Source organism: Pinus tabuliformis, chromosome 7, assembly GCF_031772625.1.
Source record: "Pinus tabuliformis cultivar Carrire ecotype Pingquan chromosome 7, CPIR1, whole genome shotgun sequence".
In the NCBI taxonomy this organism is placed as follows: Eukaryota; Viridiplantae; Streptophyta; class Pinopsida; order Pinales; family Pinaceae; genus Pinus; species Pinus tabuliformis.
Genome location: NC_142293.1, coordinates 340,826,094 through 340,832,412, shown reverse-complemented (window position 1 = coordinate 340,832,412; position 6,319 = coordinate 340,826,094). Strand labels below are relative to the sequence as shown.

The window sequence follows — 6,319 nt, the reverse complement described above, 5'->3', positions numbered from 1 at the left end:
TTATTTTCATCATTTTACTTAATTTTTTAACATTACCATGAAATGACTCAAGATGTTTTAGTGGTTCTGACTTCACTGGGTTTCATATGGAGAAAAGAGAATTTTAGATCTCACTTAAAATCCAACAAATTTAATAGTTTTCTAGGATTCAGGATTGGGTGGATTGCAATTCCATTGGATTTTTCATGTATGAGGTTATCGAACTAGCATTTAATCAAAAGCACCAACCTCTCTATGTACCTTGATGTTAGTGATATTGTTTTTTCAACTTATGTATCATGATCCTACTAAAAATGTACCCATCACTAAAACAAAATCTTGAAATGACATGCTAAGCATTTTTTATCTTATTTTAATGCTTGGAGGGTGATATTGATGATGAAGATCCCAATATAGGCACATAATTTGATGATATGTATGTATTTGTTGTAGCATGAATTTTTTTGGATGCTAAAAGCCATGTAGGTCTTGTTTTTTGATATATTTTCGGTTCAAATATAGATTGGATTGCACTCGATGTTATTTTGGTTATGTGCACCCTTAAGTGCTCTATAAATGAGAATTTTCGCTTATTTGGGAATAAATGGTTTGGATTCATATGGATGCACATAAATATATGTGATTTTCTTTAAAATTTAAATATTTTGTGTGGTTTTGGTTCACCAGCTTTTTGGTCTGGTTTTTTTATTAGTTTCTGTCCAATTCTGACCAGTTCCCGGTCCGAGGGGTCTACTGGTTCGATGACCAGTATTGGGCTGAGGCACACAAGTTTCCGTCATAGTTTCTGCAATGAAGTTTCCCCGCGTAATGCTGGAATGAGCTTGGCTTGGCACTGGCACTGAAACTCTGGAGTACGGCTGCTAATGCACTAAATGTTCCAGCTGAGCTGCTGCTTGGTTCAACTAGATAGGCTATGAATAAATTGTGCTACTCTACCACTGAGCTACATGCTCCTTCATGACAGGCACCCTTAATAGTTTTCTCCAACAAAAGAGACTATCGCACCACACCATAATGAAGATATGTAGACAAGAGAAATGGAAAGGAAAAGTAGACAGTTTGAGAAACCTCACTGGGACAGCAAGTGAGCCGGTATATACACCAAGGCTTCCATAAAAAGCCTAGGGACGAAGAGAGAAAAAGACCACTTTGAAAATCCCCACCAAATCGTGGAGGAAAAATAACCAGGTCAACAAGAGGACCTCCAATGGGGATCAAGAAATATCTAGGAAAATCAGAGTGGGGAGAGGCAAGCAATAAATAAAGTAGAATATCAAGAAACAGAGAAGGAGATCAATGGCTTTGCTCATAAATACTGACATCTGATGTTCATCCAAGAAAATTAAGGATTGGTGGGGAATAATTACATCAAGAAGATTGGAAAATATTGCAGATGTGAGGAAAAGGCAAAGGAAAGGTTGCTAAACAACAATATAAATATTACAGAACACAAGTGAAAATTTGTTGAAAATTTGTTCGGGTCAGGCCACCAATTGGCCAACAAACGAGGGATTTCTTACCCGAAATGAGTGCTTAATCGCAACTGTTGGTCTAGATCTCTATTCTAAGGGTTTTGAACTTGCACGAGAAGCAATACAAAGTTTATTCCCCTGATAAAAAAATGAGAAACCAACAGGATCACCTCCAGAAGCAGGCTTATATCGTCCTAATCATTATGTGCACTGAACCTCTGGAACAATTTCTGCTCGTAGGCTGATTCCAAACTGGTATAAAATTGAAAGCATCTTTAAAACAAAACATGCACGGTAAGAGTGCATATATTATGTTTTAAACAGACCAACCTGTTTTTTGCCTGGTATCTAGAATAATCTCCAAAGGAGATAATCCATCATTGGAGTTGTGGAAATGTTTAGCATCTTTTAGCAGTTTCACATGCATATACAGAAAATCAACGCGCACCATGGTGGCAGTTACAGCAGATTGGAAAATTCTTGACAGGTCAATGTAGATTGCATCGATGGTGTGTTGATAAACTTGAATACCCATCTTTTGACTGTAGTTGTAGATAACATTTCATTTATGGCATATGCTCTTTTCAAACATCATAAAGCCGGTCAGTACAGGATTATGCAAGGTTCATATCAAGCCTCCACATGCGTTGACAATCCGTCCACCTCTCCACTAGTGTTTAATAATGTGCAGGCTGATCTCCGACCAGGAAAGTATGCACCTTATTGTTGACCTCAATCCAGCTGAGCCCTGGAATCTTAATTACTCTCCTGTCATTCATCAATTTTCTAAGCTTTTCTTTCTCATCCCACATGCCACTTAGTGCATACATATTTGACAGTAATACATAATGTGCAGCATTTCCAGGGTCCAATTCAAAAAGTTTGGCTGCAGCAAGCTTTCCTAGTTCTAGATTAGTATGAATATGACAAGCACCGAGAAAAGATCTCCACACTGCAGCACTAGGTTCTGTTGGCATATTATTGATGAAGTGTAAAGCTTCATCAAGTTGCCCAGCACGGCCAAGAAGGTCAACCATGCAACAATAGTGCTCCATTTCAGGTACAATGTGATAATACTGCCTCATGCGATTAAAATACTTCCAACCGTCGTCCACTAGGCCTGCATGGCAGCAAGCAGAGAGAACAGCAACGAATGTGATAGCATTTGGCTTCATTCCAGAATGTTGCATTTGTTCAAAGAGTAGAAGAGCCTCGTTACCAGATCCATTCATGGCATACCCTACAATCATTGCAGTCCATGAAACCACATTATGTTCTCGCATGCTGTCAAACACTTTGCATGCATCTTCTAAGCTTCCACATTTGGAATACATGTCTACAAGGGCACTCCCAACAAAGACGTCAAACACAAACCCATTTCTAATGATGTCTGTGTGTACCTCCTTACCCTGTTGGAGAGCTGCCAAATTTGCACATGCTACAAGAACACTAGCGAAGGTATCTGAATCTGCCTTTATAGCTGTGAATTGCATCTGTCGAAAGAGTTCCAGAGCCTCGTCAAAATCCCCATTCTTTGCACATCCTGCAATCATTGCGGTCCATGTGACAACATTCTGTTCAGGCATTTTGTGAAAGAGGTTCAGGGCTTCTTCAACTAGTCCATTCTGTGCATATCCTGCAATCATTGCAGTCCAAGAAACCACATTTTGGTTAATCAGCTTATCAAAAACTTTGCGTGCATCTCCTATTCTCTGGCATTTGACATACATGTCTACAAGGGCACTACCCACAAACACATCAGATTGAAATCCATGTCTAATTATGTCTCCATGAATCTCCTTCCCGCATTTCAGGGCTGCCAAGTTTGAACATGCAGGTAGAACACTGGCAAAGGTGTCTGAATCTGGCTTCACACCGGTTAGTTGCATTTGTTGAAAGAGTTTGAGGGCCTCATCAAAATGTCCATTCTTTGTACATCCTACAGTCATTGCATTCCAGGAAACCACATTTCGCTCAGGCATTCTCTGAAAGAGCCTTAAGGCTTCATCAACATAACCATTCTGTGCATATCCTGTAATCAGTGCAGTCCATGAGACCACATTCTGCTCAGGCATTTTCTCAAACAGCCAAAGGGCCTCATCAACATGCCTGTTCCGTGTGTACCCTGCAAGCAGTGCTGTCCAGGAGACAACATTTCGTTCAGGCATTCTGTCAAAGACCTTGCGTGCCTCATCTACAGTTGCGCATTTGACATACATGTCTACCACTGCACTCCCCACAAAGACATCATAATGAAATCCACTCCTAATTATCTTCCCATGGACTTCCTTGCCATGTTTTAGAGCTGCTAAGTTGGCACATGCTGAAAGAACACTGGCAAACGTGTCGGAATCTGGCATAAAACATGTGAGATTCATACTACGAAATAATTCCAAACCCTCACCAAAGTACCCATTTTGTATCCACCCAGCAATCATCGCGTTCCACGACACCACATTTCGTTCGGGCATTCTTTGAAAGAGCTTTAGTGCCTCATCAGCATGTCCATTCTGTGAATACCCTACAATCATGGCAGTCCAAGACACGACATTTCGTTCATGCATCTCATCAAAGACTTTACGAGCATCCTCTAATCTATTGCACTTAACATACATGTTCACCAGAGTACCCCCAACATAGACATCAGACACAAACCCACTTCTCACTGCATCTTCATGAATCTCCTTGCCATGTTCGAGGGCTTTTAAATGAGTACAAGCTTGAAGAACACTGGCAAAAGTAAACTGATTGGGTTGGAGACCAGATAGCCGCATTTGATAAAATAACGCCAATGCTTCTTTACCTAGCGCATGTTTGACATGACTAGCCATCAGCGCGGTCCATGAAGCCACATTTCGTTCCGGCATTTTGTCAAACACTTCGCGTGCATCATCCAAAAAGCCAAATTTTGTATACATGATGACAATTTTGGTTTCTAAAAACATGTCTGGAATAAATCCCATTTGTATGATGTGGGCATGGATTAGTTTGGCCTCTGGCAGGGATTTCATGTCGACACAACACTGCAAGAGAGAAGCATAAGCAGAAGCGTCAGGTTGAATCCGTCGAAAGCCCATTATATGCAAAATGTGGAGCGCCTCTTTCAGTAAACCCTGCTGACAAACACTAGTTATGTTCTCACACATACTCTGAGACCAAATCTGGCCTTTAAAAACATTATCAGTAGTGTATGCGATGAGATTTGAGAAGTTACTGAGATTGAAACAATGACTAGCTATATTGCTCGTCAATTTGGCCCTACAACAGGTCAACCCTATGATCATTTGCATAATCACTTAACATAAATTCCATATCACCCTTTATTTTGAAATTGGCACAACTAACAAGGTAGGGATTCAATAGTGCCCATCAACTTGAATTGTGTGGTTTGGTTATTCATTAGCTTATGGTTGAATGGTAATAAGCCAAATTAAATGCATTGTACAAGTTTTTGTAAATTTCACCGTTTTTCTCTACAATTCCTGCAATTCTCGTTTTTGGACATAGACATTACAGAACCGGCAAACCCACAAGCACTTCCTTCAGTAATTCTCACAAGCCTGCTTTGCAAAAATCCCAAGCAGCACAAACAACCTTCATGGGCTTTTCTAAGCACTGATTTCACTGCACCTTTCCATTGGAATACTTACAGTTTTGGCCACTGAGGCTCAATCGTTTCAAAAACTGCTTACGAAGTGTCAGCGAGGATAAAACAATCATCCTTCCTTGGTCTTCTTTAATAAAATTGTTCTTTCATGTGATATAGAAAAGGTATGGACCTTGCTCTGGCTAGATTACAAGAGTTCACCTGTTGTAGCCTTGAAGATTGATGTCAAACCTAAAATACAAAGCACAGATCAATCTCAAATACGTTATGCAATGTAACATAACCATTAACATCTAATGGTCAATACTTACTACTCAATTTCTCAAAAAAATAAAATAATATAGTGAATACTCAATCTCTTAAATAAAAAAATTGATGGTCGTAATCCTCTGTTTAAAAAAATTGATTGGCATAATCCTCTGTGGGCAACGACTAATGAATATCATCTTTTTTTTTAATCGACCATCTTAATTTAATTTAGTTAGCAATAAATAATAGGGATAATTATCGATGGGTATGGTTGATTTATTATCTTCACGTAAGGAAAACAACGGCAGCTAAAATAACTTGCTAATAATTTATAAGGGAAGATATAGTATACTTTTACTCTTCCCATATGCGTGTGAGCCATGAGTTGTTACTCTATTTCCTAATGAAAAAAAATGTGAGTTTTTAGATAATTAAAAATAGTTTTAGATCTTACTCTAAAATCAAAACATGATTTCAACTTAAATAATATTAACAAAAACGTAGTATTCCTTATGATCATTGATATTGTTTTTACTATGGTCATGTGCTCTTTAGTATCATAATTCTTAACATCAAACTAAATACTAGCTTAATTGAAATGTAATGGCTTACCATAGAGGTAATATATAAGAATTCTATTATAAATACTTTAGACATCTCTTGGTAAGAATTATAATAGGTACATTTTTTTTAAATAGTATAGGAAGAAATTTTCATATTCTTAAAATTTCTTAATGATTATAAAATAGTAGGTTCACTTATATTGTTTTTTTCAATATATTGGTTTCGCCAAAGATTTGCACAATTTATCTAGATTGAATCTCCCAACTTCACTTTAATAATCAACCCATGGATTGTGCAAACTTATGCAAAGTCTTGCTAAGATGTATTCTATCCCTATAGATGATATACAACTAACTAACTCTAATATACATTATCAATGAACTTAATCAACTTTGATAACCATTTCTAAGCAACTCATCGTGTGCTT

The 6,319-nt window shown here is 38.0% G+C and overlaps 1 pseudogene; it reads right to left on the bottom strand.

The window, feature by feature from the left end:
• Nucleotides 1–1,428: 1,428 nt before the first annotated feature.
• Nucleotides 1,429–5,361, bottom strand: LOC149247336 (pentatricopeptide repeat-containing protein At2g13600 pseudogene; annotated as a pseudogene).
• Nucleotides 5,362–6,319: the final 958 nt, after the last annotated feature.